Raw genomic sequence first — 18,930 nt, forward strand, 5'->3', positions numbered from 1 at the left:
TGCAAACGTGACGGACATATGCTATCTTTGCTCCCTCCATTGTAGTCATCTTGAGTAAAACAGCTCTATATTTCACGACGCACATGCAAAAGACCTGAACCGGAAGCGATGCAACATGTTTTACAGAATGCGGAAGTATGTTGCTACCGGTAACTCCGCCCACCCCAATGGCGTAAACAACTAAACAACATCAAAAATTTGCTGAGGGGAGTGGACGTTTATAATCAGATATCATATCAAACCATAAAATGCATCAAGTCTGGTGAATTATCATGGCAATCATGATGAGGTATGTGAAAACGAGGTATTTGTTAGTGCTCATTACAGGTGCGAGAGAGCTCGCAAACGGAGACTGATTGGCTGTGTTTTTGACTGTGTTGCGTCACGCTCCGTTTTCAGGACGGTGGGAAAATCAATTGTCGCTGCAATATTGTTGCGTCCTTTTTGGAGCTTATCAGCCACGTAGCCTACTACATTGTTGTAACGACTCGAGGTCAATATAGACGTCTTGATCAAAATGCTCCTCTTGGTAACATTAACGCAAACACAGTCAATTATGCCTTAAGTGGTTGTAAATAGATGGAGCATACATATAAAACCCAACAAATGATGTCTTTTTAGGCATTCTAGTGGATTTATTATGAAATAGAATGTAACACATCAAATAAAATTGACATTTTCTTTGTGTGTCAGTCTGAAAATATTTCAGTTATTTTTAAAGAAGGAGAATTGTTGTTCACCTTCTTATAGGGGAGCGCAGGGCACAACCTAACGCTTTTTGACTTTCTCAGTTTGTATGAATCTACTTAGGGTTCAGGGAATTTCTTTTGTTCCATATTAATTTCCACACATGTCTGGTACAAATATGTAGCTTTGTTTCATTAATACAGTGTATACTTTTTTCTTTATTTACCCTGAAAGAAGGGAAGTGAAGTGTGACAACATGCCCCATAGGTGGGGCACATTGTAACATGACCATATGACAGCTAAAAATGTTATGTGACTTAATTAAAAATATATACATGACAAACTAAAATATTTTGTCAATAAAAGACAATAATTATTTTTTTCATATAAAATAATAGCATTTTTTTAGAAATTCAAATTTAAATAATTTTGTAGTTTGACAATGAACACAGCTATACAGCACTGGTCAAAACAATACATGCAAACAGATGAAGAAACATATTCAGACATTCAGAAAAACACAGAGCTGAACAAAAACAGTGTCTTCTGATAGTTAGTGAAGCATTAAAGAACTCCCCAAACTGCTAAACAAGAGATTGGAGATTAAAATAATATCAGATTTGTCTAATTTTAAATAAAAACAAAAAATATAGATAAAAAATTAGCTTAAGTAAGAAATTTACTTTTGCTATTGTTAAAAAAATGTTCAGTGATATCTTCCAAAGATTTTTGAATTTTGGTGCAATTTTTTTTCTCTATATATTGTTGATATGGCAACTAGTAAATACACTAAGTTTCTTCATGCTAGTGTGTGTGGAAGTATTTAAACCACGTGTGTTACAACTAACCCCGCCTACACTTAAAAATAAAGGTTTATGCCAAAAAAAGAATCATTCTTGGTTCCCCAAAGTACCTTTCATTTAGCAGTTCTTAAAAGAACCATGTGAAGAACATTTAAAAAATCTAAAGAACCCTTTTCCACTATAAAGAATCTTTAGTGCAAGAAAGGTTCCATTTATGTTAAAGGTTTTTCATGGCATCATAGAGTGTTTATGTTCATGCACGTTCATCATGGTTTATTCACTGAGGTGCTTGTTCAATTCTGCATGCTCTCTTTTTTGAGATTGTACTTTTCTGGCATTTAACAACTTAACAACAATCATGTGAAATGAAATGACAAAAATTTTCTTTAAAACACTGAATAGTTTTTGTAATGTTTTTAATGTCAGCAGTATAGGCCCTGACTATTCAGCCTATTTGGAATCGCAGAAATCTCTTTTAGCTGACGCCTATTCGCTAACTAATCTGAATAATCCCGAATATGCATTTGCTTACATTAAGCTTCTCTTTCATGTGACTCTTCCATTATTTTGTTCACATCTTATATATGGCATCAAGGTGGCTGTTTTAAAAGCTGTTAGATGCTCTAAATCTAATATGTTTGGGCTAAAAATATTTTCTTCATCTACACAAGAAAAAACCAACACAACACAAAGCACCTTAAAAAACCCCTGATATGTTTGAAGAACCGAGGGTTCTGTTCGAACCTTCAACTCAAAGGTCCGGTGTGACGAATCCCCTGAACTGCAACAAAGAAAACTCGGCTTGGCCATGATATGTGGTCTCAATTCATTTTCCACTTTTTTAACTGTGGAAAACAGAGATGCCTTTCCAATTTTACCATGTACCATTTTGCCCCTGCTTCACGTGGCCTTTTGCCCTGATCTCTCCCTCCCCTCCTTAGTCCTGCCAGCATCACAGAACTTGCAATAATTGCCGATTTCTAACTTCCCCTGGAACTAATGTGATAAAATCTAAGAAAAAGACAAGGTAGACAAAGAGAAAGATGTAGCTCTGGGCAGGACGGCTAGCAAAGGTCTAAGCCAAGGCAACAAGTGCCTTTGGGACCTAATGGGATTTTCAGGGGCTTGCATTGATCTCCTGCATGCCCATTCACAGAGTCTTTTGGCAGCCGGACGGCACACTTCAGCCCCCCAGCTCTCTCTGGTGCACACCGAGAGGCCCCCCGTGCAAAAGCAGATCAGCCGCTCTTTGAGGTCACAGCTACAGGTGATACTAATGGACAGAGGATCTGTCATTAGTCTAAGAGCGCTGAACCACTGCATATGGCACAGCTGGTTAGACAGATTAGACGGTACGTGGAAGTTACTGAAGGAAGCATTATGCCATATTTTGTTTGTTTATTTTGTAGTTTTCTGGTATAAGGTCTCTTAAGTTTAAGCACGTATGGTGCCTAATCTGCTCTTACAACAAAAATTGTGGCATTACTTTGGAACAGAGATGATATCAGATAATACAGACACATTGATATATACTCTTAAAAATAAATGTTCTTTATTGGCATTGATGTTTCCATGAACCTTTAACATCCAAGGAACCTTTATAATTGGACAAAAGTTTCTTTATAGTGAAAAAAGTTTCTTTAGATTATAAAATGTTCTTCACACTGGTTCTTTAAAGAACCATTAAGTAAAAGGTTCTTTGGGGAACCAAAAAAGGTTATTTTATGGCATCACTTCAAAAACCCTCTTTTGAAACCTTATTTTTTGCCCAAAATGGACACTTTTGGACACTTAAGTTGCATGCATGAATGAATGTCATTGCATTAGATTCAAACGATTATGTGGCATCTGCAAAAAATTAACAGTTTGGGCCATTTTAGCATCCTATATGGCATATAGAAGAGTAACCACAGGTGTACTTCATCACATTAAATATATGAACATAATCCATTAATATTTGACAGTCAAAAAGTGTTGCGATGGTTCATTTTTAACAGTATGTCTAATATTTTACCATATCTATTATATGTTATACCTAAAAGCAAGTTCTTTGTGAACTTTGTGAAAAGTGTTTGTGCTGAATTTCTTAAAATAAATGTCTCTTAGTTTAATTTTTTGTTATTATGCAAAAATATTCATACATTTTTAAGTGTAGCGCAAGTGTCCAAATAATTTTTTGGTTATCATGGTACTGAATATACACTAAAAAATGCTGGGTTAAAAACTAAGTTGGGTTGAAAATGGACAAACAGCAAATAGGTTGTTTTAACCCAGCGGTTGGGTTAAATGTTTGCCTAACATTTTGGATAATTATAATTTAACTTAACTATTGTATAAAAATTACTGTATTGCTTGCTTAAATTGAACCTAAAGCATGTTGGAAATTAACATTTATTAGTATGTTTAATAAATTAACGTTTATTAATAAGTTTAATGAATAATTAAACAATAAATATTTATTAAATTGCTTGTTATTGTTGCCTCAAGTAATTATGTGTCTGATTTTTAATTTCCAACATATTTTGGGTTCATTTTAAGCCAGCCATATAGCCATTTTTAAACAATAGTTAAGTTAAATAAAACTACTCAGCACGAATAGCAAACATTTAACCCAACCGCTGGGTTTGTCCATTTTCAACCCAACTTGGGTTGTTTTTAACGCAGCATTTTTTAGAGTGTACCATAGTACTCCAAAGTACTTCAAAGAATCTTGGGTACTACCAGCATAAACCATTGTAGCACAACAGACCTTTTTGGTACTTTTTTGTTAGTTTTATGCAAAGCGTCTTCAAACAAACAGCATTTACATTAAAAATAGCATTTTTTTCCAGTCAATTTATTATGGTACATTTATATAAATTCACAATTAAATAGTTAAAGTGACTCATTCGAATTAAAGAAACATTCAATGAAATTATAATGAAATGAATTTTTGTTTATTGGTGCATTTGCACCGAGCAATTACCTCAAGCCAGTGTCCGTCATTGCTCTAAATGTTACCATAACAAGAGCGCGAACACTTGTTCATTCATCAGTCTTGCCACGTCTGTTGTTACAGCATGTACTGTATATAGACAAGTGGCTTCATTCTTTGCAGCGAGGGCTTCCTTTGTATCACTGACGGCCACAGAGAGAGCTCCAGGGCTTGATCTGAGGGTGGGCAAATCTGACAGCCCACACTTTGAGTCGAGGGGGAAGGGAGCCAGTAGCTCTGTCAGGCAATCTTCAAGTGGCAAAGCTTTTCAAAGCTTTGTTATCCACTTTGGGATGCCCCCTCTGACCTCACTGTGGACATGCTTAGCCCTTCAAGGAAATGGAGAGGGATCTAGGGCGTTCTGTATTGTCGTCCGAGGGAAGCAAGGTTCAGACTCGCATGACCGCCATTCCCCAAGGAGCGGTCGGGGTGAAGACCCGGCACAAAGGTGAACCAGGGGAGTTGTCATCGGACACATGAGAGAAGCAGGGCAGCAGAAAGATTTAATGTCCACAAGGCGACCTCCTTGTTTTGCGAGGCTGTAATACACAGCGCCTATTCTCTCTTTGTTTTACTTTTCCTTGTACAACTATGTCGTCCCTTCTCTTATAGCAACAAAAAGTGTTTCAATGAATTCGATCTGTATTTTCAAGCTTGTAGGTCAAGGAAAATATGCTCCATACTGCACATGCACTGTAAAAAAATGACCGTGATTTTAACAGTAAAAGACTAAAAATGCTGCGGTGAAAAACTGTCAATTGGTTGACAGAAAGTTTCCGTACTATATACGGTGAATAACTGTAATAGATCTAACGGTACATTTAATGTAATTTTACGGTAAAATACCGTTAAATTCACAGTTTTTGGAAGTGAAGAATTGTAAAATTTACAGTGAAAACCCGTAAATTGACGTGTGCGTGAAAAGTGCGTGACACTTCACATTTGATATATTTTCGTTGAAATAACTCTGTTTCTTCTTAGTTTTTCTCATTTGTTTCTAATCAGTTATGTACATTAGGGTTTTATGTTACATCTAATGTTGTTAAATTAATGTTTATTGCATTTTTAAAATTTCATGCATGTTACCATGATGGTGTTTAGTGTGTCTGTGAATGTGTGCACCTTCTATATGTTAGTATTGTCCTTCTCAGCTTGTGGAAAATCTGCTTGTGATGAACTTTGATTCATCATGTGACTCTTATCACCACTGTGTTTGGTGACTGTCAGTGTATTATAAAGGTACAAAACAGATATTAGTACTTCATTAGGTTGGTAAATTAACCAACAGTTATCAGTTAATGAAATACGTTATTTTACCGTAAATTTAACAGATTTTTTTACGTTGCTACTGTATTTTTTTACGGTAAAGTTCTGGCAACCACAGCTGCCGATTTTTACCGTAAATTTTACTGGGATTTTTTTTTACAGTGTACTGTATATGTGATTCAAGTCAAATATATTTGTGTAGCTATAAACATCAGTTCAAAGCAGCTTTACAGAAAGTCAAAATCGTTATGTACATTTATTTGATCCAAAATACAGAATATGTTTATTATATACTGGGTTAAAAACAACCCAAGTTGGGTTGAAAATGGACAAACCCAGCAGTTGGGTTAAATGTTTGCCCAACCTGTTGGGTAGTTTTATTTAACTCAACTATTGTTTAAAAAAATACTGTATTGCTTGCTTAAAATGAACCCAAAGTATGTTGGAAATTAACATTTATTAATATGTTTAATTAATTCTAATTAATCAATAAACATTGATTAAATTGCTTATTAATAAATGTTCACCTTTTGATTATTATTGTTGCCTCTAGTAATTATGTGTCTGATTTTTAATTTCCAACCTATTTTGGGTTCATATTATGCCAGCCATATTGTAATTTTTAAACAGTAGTTGGGTTAAATAAAACTACCCAGCACGTTAAGCAAACATTTAACCCAACCCCTGGGTTAAAACAACCCAATCGCTGGGTTTGTCGATTTTCAACCCAACTTGGGTTATTTTTAACCCAGCATTTTTTAGAGTGAACTTTGGAAAGCATCATTACTCCAGTCTTCAGTGTCACATGATCCTTCAGAAATCATTCTATTTGATACTATCATCAATGTTGGAAACAATGCTGTATTTTTGATCAAATAAATGCAGGCTTGATGAGCACAAGAACCTTCTTTCATTAAAACATTAAAAATAGTAATGTTTCCAAACTTTTGACCAGTGATGCCTTTAGGATTCAGCTCTTATTTTTCTTGTTGTATCTAAAATTTAAGCTCAGGTTCTCTATTTCTATTTGTTCAAGGAACAGGTAAGGAGTGTCTTACTTAAAATAGGTTTCAAATGCATGTAAATCAGATTAGAAACCATTAACAATTTTTAAAGAAGAGACGTCTTTGTAGGCAGATAATCATGTGATTAGAAATCATGCTAACAACGATTCCAATACCAAAACTCTAATGAAAACAAAAATCCAAAAACATAACTTAATGTTTTCTCTATTAGTCTCAATTTTACCCCAAAAAGTACATCAAATAAAACGCTGAGTGTGAATCCTCTCTTTTCTCGGCAGGTGTTACACACTTCCCTATATTATGTGCCAAATCAAACAGCCACCAATTCCCGACATCAACACGCAGTAACAAATGTGCAACAGTTGGTAATTTCAAAATCTAAAAGGCCAAACCAAATCCATCTTTGTGGTTCGTTCACAAAAAGGTGAAGAGTAAAAGTTGTGCTCCATCTCCTTTGATTTAACCCTTGCTTTGAGATACTGCCCAGTCTGGGTTCATCCCTGGCACACCAATAGCTACACACAAAATGCAATTAAAAGAAGCTGCCTTCTCATTCTCTGTTCCAGACACTTTCACTCAGAGCTTAATCCATCCCCCAGCTTTAAGACCCTTATGTGATCTGGGACACACGGTTCCCATTCACACCGCTTCATCCTGCTCTTTTGTGTTCTTAATCGTTCCTCAGTATTAAGCAGCCTTGGCAGCCCAATCCCCTTACTAACACGCAGCCTTGGCGCTTTGTTAGGTCCAGGCACATCACCCCCATCCTCTGAGCTGCGTGCTGCCCCTCTGCTGCCCCTCTCCTGCCTGAGAGGCCCTCCTTCACGTCGCCCGGCTTATCCCATGTTGCTTCACGTGCCAGTTGTGTACCCGCAGACACGGAGAAAGGGGCCTTAACAGACAAATAGTGAAATCTTCTCCATCATCGTGGATCTCATGCACTCATTGATATGCAAAATGTTGCTCCTGAGTGCCATAACTTTTTGTGACATCTAAAGAATTGTTGTAAATAAACTGTGCACACTCAATGTTGTAACTGCTGCAGACATATTGTTCATTTTGTGCACTTGAATTCTTCTACTTTTGGGTAAGATTTAAAAAAATATATATATATTCTGAATAACTGAGACCCACACAGAATTTGACAGAACACTGGATTTACACAAATCATTTCACTTTTTTCTCAACTTTGCAGCATTGCATATCTAATCAACTCCTGATGAACACATTATTTTAATTATCACTCAGTGAGTCATTTAACCATGTGTTAGTGTTTTGTCTTTCAAACACATTAAAATGTGCAAATTCACATCATTTTTATATTTATGTGCAACGCAGGGATTCCCCAACATTTTGTCAGCTGAACCTCCTAAGATTTTAAGTTAATAAGTTAGGCCAATAATAAAATTAAGTCAAAAATAATAAAAATAAATAATAAAATTAAGTTAACAGTTCTCTGATGTTGATTAATGGTCACATGAAATGCAGGTAAACAAATAAAATATTTTTAAAATTATTTTTAGTAAGTGAGTTTTAAAAGTGTATCAATCAAACTTTTTAACTTAAAGGGTTAGTTCACCCAAAAATCCAAATTCTGTCATTATTTACTCACCCTCATGTCGTTCCACACCCGTAAGACCTTCATTCATCTTCAGAACACAAATTAAGATATTTTTGATAAAATCCAAGAGGTATATGAAATATAATCAACACTTTCAGAAAGCTAGACATTGTAAAAACAGTTCATGTGACTGCAGTGGATCAACCTTAATGTTATGAAGCGACGAGAATACTTTTTGTGCGCAAAAACAAAACAAAAATAATGACTTTATTCAACAATATCTTCTCTTCTGTGTCATTCTCATATGTTGTTTATGTCCAGCGTTTCCAGGTTCTACGTCAGTACGCCGACTCAGCTTGCATTCGGACGTAAACACGGAAGCCTTCACTGCGTCACCTGCGTAAGGATAATGACAGGGAAGAGAAGAGATTGTTGAATAAAGTTGTTATTTTTCTTTTGTTTTTGCGCATAAAAAGTATTCTCGTTGCTTCATAACATTAAGGTTGAACCACTGCAGTCACGTTGACTGTTTTAACGATTTCTTTACTGGACCTTGAAAGTGTTGATTATATTGCAGTCTATGGACAACAATATATCTATCAAATTTCATCACAAATATCTTAATTTGTGTTCTGAAGATGAACGAAGGTCTTACCGGTGTGGAATGACATGAAGGTGAGTCATTAATGACAGAAATTTCATTTTTGGGTGAACTAACCCTTTAAAATGATTTATTTTAATTTTACATTTTTATGATTTAAAGGTCCCGTTTTTCGTGGTTTTTTGAAGCTTTGATTGTGTTTATAGTGTGCAATATAACATGTGTTCATGTTTCGCGTGTAAAAAAACACAGTATTTTTCACATAATTTACTTATCTGTATACCGCTGTTTCCACTGTCATAAAAACGGGCTGATGACTTCCTTGTTCTATGAAGTCCCTCCTTCAGAAATACGTAACGAGTTCTGATTGTGCCAGCGGTTCCTGTGTTGTGATTCGACAGCAGCTTAGCGCTCCTTGCCCGGAAAGGTCACGCCTCTTACCATAACGTGGAGATGCACGCGCTCAGTGTTATTGTAAACATGTCTTTAATTTTACCCTATCAATTTGAGCCGGAATCAGACCCGGTGATTGGACTGCGGGATGGAAATAACAGCGTTTCGACGACATGGCGCCAAACACACTCTACAAACGCAACTCTTGTGTATTCCTGTGGCCGGAGGTTAGTCAAAAAACTGTTTTAGTGACGTCATTAAAGAAGGAAGTAGAGGGATGTAGTCCAAACTGGCCGTTCGATGTAGGCGACTTCTGTTAAATAAAATATCTCGCTTGGCATTGAACTTTGAGCTTTAAAATTTTACAGATTTTATTTATACTCTAACAACAACATTACACACTAACTAAAGTTTGAAACATGGGATCATGAAGAACGGGACCTTTAATTACTTAATAGCTTTTCATTCAATTCGTGAACCTCTACAGTTACATCACAAACCCCAGTCTGGGAAACCCCTTACGTAACGTTTATTTAATGTAATAATTAATGTTGTTGAAAAGAATATATGAATATATGAACGCAATATCGCATTCATATCGCAGATGAATCGCCTTCGATAATGAATGCAATATTGCGTAGCTTGTCAGTGATCTACGGCTCTGTCTATTAAATGCCGCTCCATTTGAAAGCAGGTGATGGCGATATAGCGGCAATCGGGGAACCGGCTTTACTGACGAAATGCGCATGACAATCGCATGCGATATATCACCCAGCCCTATTTTATATCAATATAGTACACGATTATCCTATTCAAATAAATGTTATAAACGAATTTGGTTAAAAGTAATCAAAAAGTAGTCAGATTACATTACCTTTAATGTGTAATGTAATGGATTACGTTACAAAGTTACTAATTTTTGTCATGTAATTTGTAATCAGTAATTCGTACGTATTCCTATGTTTTTTGCTAAATCGTAGGTATTTTATGAGTTGCCAAATTTTTATGAATTTGTACGAGTGACCTACCGCTAACCCCGCCCCCAAACCTACCCGCCACTGGGGTTTAGACAAATGGTATGAATTCTTACGAATTAGCCGCCTCGTGAAATACGTACGAATTGGTTGTGAGATAGCGTTGAAACTGTGGTACACTTTGTTTTCAGAATTCACTTCAGAAAGAACAGCATTTAATTTAAATAGAACTTTGTAACGTTATATGAGTACGGAAGAGGATTAGGGCCAAGCAATAATAAAAAAATAAAACCATCTCGATATTAAAGTTGTTAAATTTCGAGAAAAAACTTGTTAAATTTCGAGAAAAAAGTCGAAATAAAATGTTGAGAATAAACTCGTTAAATTACAAGAAAAAGCTAGTTAAATTTCGAGAAAAATATCTTTAAAAATTATGAGAACAAATTCATTAAATTACGAATTTGTTCTCATAATTTAACGACTTTTTTCTCATAATTTAATGACTTTATTCTCAACATTTTATCTCGACTTTTTTCTCGAAATTTAACGAGTTTTTTCTCGTAATTTAATGAGTTTATTCTCAACATTTTATCTCAAGTTTTTTCTCGTAATTGAATGACTTTAATCTCAAGATGGTTTTATTTTTTATTATTGTTAAATTACGAGAAAAAACTTGTTAAATTTCGAGAAAAATATCTTTAAAAAGTCGTTAAATTATGAGAACAAATTCATTCAATTACGAATTTGTTCTCATAATTTAACGACTTTTTTCTCATAATTTAATGACTTTATTCTCGTAATTTAATGACTTTATTCTCAACATTTTATCTCGACTTTTTTTCTCGAAATTTAACGACTTTTTTCTCATAATTTAGCGAATTTGTTCTCGTAATTTAATGACTTTTTTCTCATAATTTAATGACTTTATTCTCAACATTTAATGACTTTATTCTCAACATTTTATCTCGACCTTTTTCTCGAAATTTAATGAGTTTTTTCTCGTAATTTAATGACTTTAATCTCGAGATGGTTTTATTTTTTATTATTGCTTGGCCCTAATCCTCTTCCGTATATGAGTGTCTTTACTGTCACTTTTGATCAATTTAATGAATCCTTGCTGAATAAAAGTATTAATGTATTTTTTTTTTTTTTTTTTTTTTAAATCTTACTGAGATAAGTATTTGAATGTATAGTATAATTCAGTCAAACAGAACAACTGATATTTGGTTTATAACCAAATCATGCTTTTAGCGATCAAAACAACTGTTTGCCTCACTCTTATTTCTATTTGGATGACTATAAAACCTCCATAGACCCCATAAAAACAACAACAACAACATAGTTTTTGAATAATGTGCATTTTGTAGGAACTCTCTACTAGATCACACTTGCTTCAAAATATTGTGATTTAAAAAATATAGTTACTTAAAATTGGTTTAAGCAGCACATTCAGCAATATTGTTTTGTCGCTTTATCATGAAAGCAGAATGCGCTTTACTGTGCAACACAATAGGTATAATTTTCAGGTCTGATTTCATGTCAAAGCACCATTAACTTCAGTGAGCAAGAAAAACAGTATAGAAGATTGTAAAGCCATTAAAAGAATATTTTCCCCTCTCTTTGTTTTTATTTCCCTCTGTCTCTCTCCAAGTGCTCCTCCACACAACTCTCAGCCACACAAACAAATGCAAATCAGTCTGAAAACTTTACATAATGTAACTCGGACCCCTATTTTAGAACTGGGTTGAATGGCTCTTAAAGGGGGCCTAATTAATCTAAGTATAGAGGCAATGGGCCCTCTTGGAATTTTTTCCCTTCTTTCTCTGTGCAGAAAGAAAGAAAGGGATCAGGCCTCCCCTTTCTGTCCAGAGAGGAGTCCGCCTCATTCAGCCATTTATGTTAACATTACTGAATGTTATACCCTGTGGGTGAGCAGAATCAATCACTCCAACTCTGTCCTCATTCCTTTTTAACTGTTGTAAAATGTGCAGTGGTGCAAAGGCGTCAAAAGATATATAGCAATATTCGCAGTTGTTTTGGCCTGCACGTTTTAAGCGGCTAAGAAAGCCTGGTGCTAGAGTTGTCAGGTGCTGGGGTGACCGGAGAGAACAATGGGAGAAGAGAAGCAGAAGGCTCGAGATGAATGCTTTTGGTAAATCAGTAATAGAGCTAAAGGGCATAGCCTGTGGGGAATTTGCTGGCTTATAAAAGAGCTTTAAGAGGCCTTCATTCATATGGACCCAAAGAGATTTGAATTGCCCCCTTCACAATCACTTGAAAGGCAGAGCTCAGGGTGTTCCGAAACAAAGTGGAAATCACGCTGCCTTTCAATGGCTCTAATAAGCTTTTAACTATTTTACATTATGGCGTTACCCTCTTCATCTCCTCTCCACAAGGCATTGTTTTGCCATGTAGCAGGCCAACTTAAATATCTGATTTATACTTTTCTTCACGGTGTATTTAAACAAAAAAAAAAGAAGTGCAGAAACCAGACGCACGGCCCAAATGAATGGGGGTGATTCAGCTTTATTTTATATGGTAGAAAATGGGCTTCATTCACTGTTTGGTCATTGCTGAAAAAAAAAAAAAAATACAAGAGACTCCAGTTTTCTAGATATCATGAATTGTTTTCATGACATTTTACTTCATGCTTATTTGCTATGATAGGCCTGCAGGCCTTTCCGATTAAAAAAAAAAAAAGAGCACTTAATATTTTTATATAAAAATGCTCATTGCTCATACCGATATCAAGCGGCTTTAGCTGCCGAAAGGCCACGAGTCGCAGACAGCATCTCTGTTGCCATGGTTGTTTTTATTGCCCTGGAAATTGCTCCTCTCCACAGTCTGCAGGGGTCATGGGTTCAGCTGTAGCCTGGCTGCACCTTCAGCTTCTGCACACCAGGGCAGGGGATGATGGGAGGAGATGCGAGGGAGCCGGAGAGACGCACAGCCAGAGTCCTCGCCCTCTGGATGACACTCTGAATTTTGGGAATCCCTCGGCTGTGTGGACATTAAGAATTTCATGGTAATTGTTGAAGACAAGGAGGAGGGCTTGACCTCCGCTGGCCTGATTGAGTTCTCATAAAAAGCCATAGCCTGGCCCCACTGATGCCCTCAGACAGTAAAAAAAACGATTGGTCTTCTGAGAGGAGTCGTGAAGTGGACCTAGCAGATTAGAGTGTACCAGTTTTAAATCAGCTCCTGCCGTTACTTACAGATCTCTTTCTGTATATTTGTGAATCTTTATGTACTATATGTGTATATATATATTTGTCTCCTGTAAAGCCCTTTGTAAAAAGTGCTATAGGCAATAAATAGTTTTACTTACTTAAAGAATGTGGTGATTGTAGATTTGCACACCATTAGACACCACTTAGATTTGATTAGCTATCAAGTCTATTAATTGGCTGCTTTAAAAAGGCACTTCTTGGTTCGTGAATCATATGTTCATCAATGTTCAACATCTCTTGTATTATCTCTATTAAGATCTCGATGCACTAATATGAACATTTCAGACACATGGTTTACATGTATTTTGTCAGTTCATTTTAAAACCACGATTAAAATGCTCAACTCCATGAAGTATGGGTTTCATTTAGCTATAGGCAAGAAATTAATATTTCATGAAAACTCTTACATCTTTTGTTTTTTCCCCACTCAAGTCATATTATTTATATAGTGCTTTAAAATGTGTCCAAAGTCAAACCATTGTTGTATAGTGTTTTTCACAATCCATGTTGTTTCAAATGCCAAAAATATTATTGTGAGTGCTATATATTTATACATATATATATGTGTCATTGACGTGACGGGTCATTTTTTGTAAGGTAGTTCAACTAGATCTCTTTTATTGAATCCACAAGGTTTTAATTATATTTTGCACATATAAACGTATTTTCAAGATTTTGAAGTGTCAAAAGGTAATTCGGTTTAACCGTCCAAAGGCCAATACAGCCATTTAATTTGTGATTAAAATATTTTGAAATGTAACAAATGTATATATTTTTTATTCTGGCATGATTTTATAACATCATATATCAACATAGTGCAAAATAGTATTAAAATTATGTGTAGAAGTCGTTGCTTTGTTATGAGAAAGAATGTCTGGAAAAATGAATTTCATTGATGTCATTCGGAGTAACCAATATAAAGGGACCATTTTGGATCAAGTCATGCGGTCAATATCATGTGACAGGATGTGACATCATTCAAACACCTGCAAAGGACCACATGGTCATGAAGCAAAGTAACTAACTCTCTCTTAACTATTTGAAAAATTCATGTTTTCACTTGTTCATACGCATGTCCCGAAACATCAGGTCATTCGGTACAGCTGCTATAAAACATGGAAAATGTAGTAATATTTTAAAAGATTTGACTAAATATAAAATGTTTAATTGTTCTTTTGCTTGCTAGCTAGATATCAGCATGTTAGCATTGTCTGAAAATATCGTCATTCGGTATAACCAAAAGTGTCATTCGGTAAAACTGAAATTTTGGTGACAAATTTTGTCTGTCTTGTAAAAAATGACAAAAGCAGTGATTATATTTACTTATTTACTTGATTATAACACTTAATGAAACTTTAAAATGAATTATATCTCTATTATGTTTTTTTTTTACACTATTAAAAACCTTATTCGTCAATGATATATATATGTAATGTATAATGATATATTTACTAAATTTATCATTATACTAAATTTCTCCACTGATATCGACAGCCGATTATTCAGAGTGATATCTGCCAATACCGATAACAATACCGATAGTTTGGGGGTTCTGCCGTTTATACCTTCTTTTAAATTAATGATAACTCCATTATAATTAATCATCAATCATTATATTTTTAAGTATTATATTTTGAAAGAAATGCAAATAAAAACTTTATTCTCTCCATTTCATCAACTTGTTTCAAAGTAACAGGTATCAGTTATAAACAAACACATTACTCAAATTAATATTAACACACATTAACTAAATTCTGAAGATTAAAATAATATTTCTTAACTTTCTGAATGCTATTAATTCATAGAATTACTATTAATATTAAACATCAAACTGGTTTCTTAGCATCAAGCCCAAATGCAGTGTGTTTTCCTGCCCTCTTTTGATTGACAGGATCTATCGGCCCTGATTATCGGTTGTTTTTAACAGATAATGTGAAAATGTGCTTTAATTGACCGATACCGATTAATGGCCGATATATCGGTGCATATTAGAGATGCACCGATATATCGGCCAATAATATGCAATATATGCATATGTTACATGACTTAATGTTTGTAGTATGCTAAATTAATACTTAGCAAGGATAAAGTAAGAATAATGGAAAAATAATAGCATAAGCACAAGTCAAGTTCTTGTAGAAGGCTATAACCTTGAATTTGAATTGTTTCCAACTGGTATTTTAATTACCAATGTTAAATACATGCTTGCTAAATGGCATTAGTCACAACTGACAAGTGATATGATCAAAATAGCCTGTTGCCACCAAATTGATTAATTGGATAGTTATCTGTAATTCCAGGTCACCAGAGAGCAGAGTGAGACATCAGTCTTACCGTGGCATAGCGTTGGTGCAGGTGCAGGGTCATGGAGAGATGGAAGACGGGGGTAGAGGTTATCTTGTGTAGCACTGAGAGGGGAAAAATCACATCTGTTTATCCAAAGCTGTGGCTTGGATTGAATTTCCCTGATTTTTATCTGGAGTCTCGGAGGAGCTGCCTCACCAGTGGGAGTGGGGTGAAAAGCCATCTATTTAGCAGAGAATCATAGTTTGCGTTCAAGCAGCTGCATGGCTTCCCTTTTGATTGACACTTTCCTGTCGCCGTGGGCTCGGGGGCATGGGTTGTTCCTCCTTGCCCTTGAGGAAGATAGAGGGGGCAGGTGAGGCGCAGGTGACAGTGCGTGGCGATACTGGCGAGAGCTGCTCCTCCTCTAGTGGCGGTTCTGCTCTCATAGGCACTCCACTCTAATCAGACAGCACTTAACACAGTCTACAGCACTTGTAACCTGCTGCCCTCCACTTTAAAGCCACTTTGAGATGCATCTGTTTCAAGCACAGAGCTAGTGTATTGGCAAGAGGACATATTATGATAAGATCATGTGACTCATGGGTAAATGAGACCACTATTGTTGTGAAGTTAATCGTTTCAAAGTAATGGAAATGCATTATTGAGCAAATCCAATGGGATTATACACCACCATTCCAAATCTTACCAAAAGTTTTGGGTCAGAAAGATTTTTTTGTATACTTTTATTTAGCAAGGATACATTAAATTGATCAAAAGTGACAGTAAAGACATTTATAATGGTACAAAAGATTGCTATTTCAAATAAATGCTGTTCTTTTGAACTTTATATTCATTGGTTTCCACAAAAATCTTAAGCAGCACAACTGTTTTCAACACTGATAATAATAAGAAATGTTTCTTAAGCTCTAAATTAGCATATTAGAATGATTTCTGAAGGATCATGTGACACTGAAGACTGGAGTAATGATGCTGAAAATTCAGCTGTGCTACACAGGAAATGTAATTTTTAAAGTATATTAAAATAGAAAACTGCTAATTAAAATTGTAATAATATTTCACAATATTTCTGTTTTTATTGTATTTTAATCAAATAATTGCAGCCTTGGTGGACATAAGATATGTTAACTCTTTGGTGCTCTTCGGTCATTTTTAACAGAAAAATTTTACATTTTTTTTTTGTATTTTTGTATTTTTTTTTTACTTCATCGGAATGGTGCGAAACTTGGTAAAGATTTTGGCACTTGCTATGTGAACACGCGCACACACACACACACACACACACTCAAAAAATCATAGACATGATTTGAAAAGGTTGAATTGTCCTGCAAAGAATAATCAAACTTGTGCTCCTTTTGATCAAAAATGAGCGCAAAATTACATCTAGTGGAAACTTTTGGTACTGCGGCCAAACAAAATCTTACTGAAAGCTCATTTTTTGAGATATCAACCTTTAATTTGGAACACTAATTGTTTAGATTTATGGCTTTGATTTTCTTGCAGTTTTAGAGCAAAACGTGTTTTTGAAAATATGTATTTCATATAAAAACTGAAAATAATATTTTTGTGTACTTTTCATAACAATAAACATTTTTCGCTTCAGCAATAAAAGTGTCGTCTTTGAAAAGAGATCAAAATTAAGTCCAAAATGCTCCAAAGCATTCAAAATTTATGACAGTTTAAATTGGAAATTTCATTTTCAGGTCTAAAATGTGAATAAATGGATTATAACCACAGCCTAAATAAAATGTAGTACCATAAAATCCCCTAAAAATACAAAATATTAAATAACATTATCGAACTAAAATATAATACATTCATTGTGGTAATTTTTTAACCGACATGCGAAAAGCACCAGAGTGTTAAACATTTAAAATGGTTAAAGGTTGGGTGCAAAAGTTTGTTACACTTTATTTTAAGGTGTCATTTACAGTGTGACATTTATTTTGACAGTGTAATTATATATTTAAGTACTGAGTGATAGTAATTAACAACTTACTATAAGGTTAGGGTAGGATTATGGTTAGGCTGAGGGTTAGTTGCATGTAATATGCATAACTTACTATTATTACTATGCTAAGTACTTGTAACATGTAACAAGGGCACTTTAAAATAAAGTGTTTTACAATTTTGAGAATTTCTTTATAAAGAAATGTTAAATTTATATATTTTAAATTCAGCACTATTTTTCTAATCAAAGATACATTTGTAACCATGTGAACTCCTTTTTTTTTTTTTTTTTTTTTTTTTACAGATGAAGCTCAAGATGCTCTTTGGATCACCTGAACTTTTGGACCCGAACACATATTATCACATGAAATTGAGGTTTGTCATATGGTCACACACGAAAAAGTCTTCACAAAGGGACAAACGAGGATGTATGCATGCATGTGTGTTTAGAGGCGGAGGCTGAGTGTAGGTGTGTGTTGGTGGCTTTCCATTACAAATGAAGACAAGATATCTTTACATTCTGCAGGCAGCCACATGGAACCGGCAGCCCTCGGGCAAGGGCCCTCTGTGTCTTTGTCTGCCTCTCGTTCTAAAGTGGACTCCTCAAGCCTTAAACCAGAGGGATGGCCTCTTCCTCAGGTTATGGGTGACATATGCCTAATCTACCATAGAGGAACATCTGCACTCGCTGCCTCAGTACAGGTGTAGGTGCTTCTCAAATGACTGAACCAATGAGGCGTCCACTGCAGCAATGCATTATGGTCACTAAAGCACTGGATATACTAAATAGAATCACTTTGCATTAGTGAGTGCCCACTTAAGACACAAGAGCCAAGCTGTTTTTAAAGTTAAGGTGTGTTTTTTTTAAATGGAAGTGTTTGAAACCTAATTGAACAATGAAGTGGTTTGGATTGGTGTTTGTTTGTGATAAAGTAAAATGTAATTTATTTCTGTGATGCAAAGCTGAATTTTCAGTAACATTACTCCAGTCTTCAGTGTCACATGACCCTTCAGAAATCATTCTAATATTCTGATTTGCTGCTCAAGAAACATTTCTTATTATTATCAATGTTGAAAACAGTTGTGCTGCTTAATGTTTTTGTGTAAACCATGATACTTTTTTCCAGGATTCTTTGATGAATATAAAGTTGAAAAGATCTAC

General features: G+C 35.1%; 1 long non-coding RNA gene across 1 annotated transcript; it reads left to right on the top strand.

Moving 5' to 3' along the window:
- Nucleotides 1-123: 123 nt before the first annotated feature.
- On the top strand, nucleotides 124-18,730 carry LOC125259231. The gene is made up of 3 exons (XR_007182758.1): nucleotides 124-289; nucleotides 18,073-18,143; nucleotides 18,295-18,730. It is a non-coding gene; the product is annotated as an uncharacterized LOC125259231 (long non-coding RNA).
- The last annotated feature ends 200 nt before the right edge of the window (nucleotides 18,731-18,930 follow it).

Source organism: Megalobrama amblycephala, linkage group LG23 (assembly GCF_018812025.1).
Source record: "Megalobrama amblycephala isolate DHTTF-2021 linkage group LG23, ASM1881202v1, whole genome shotgun sequence".
In the NCBI taxonomy this organism is placed as follows: Eukaryota; Metazoa; Chordata; class Actinopteri; order Cypriniformes; family Xenocyprididae; genus Megalobrama; species Megalobrama amblycephala.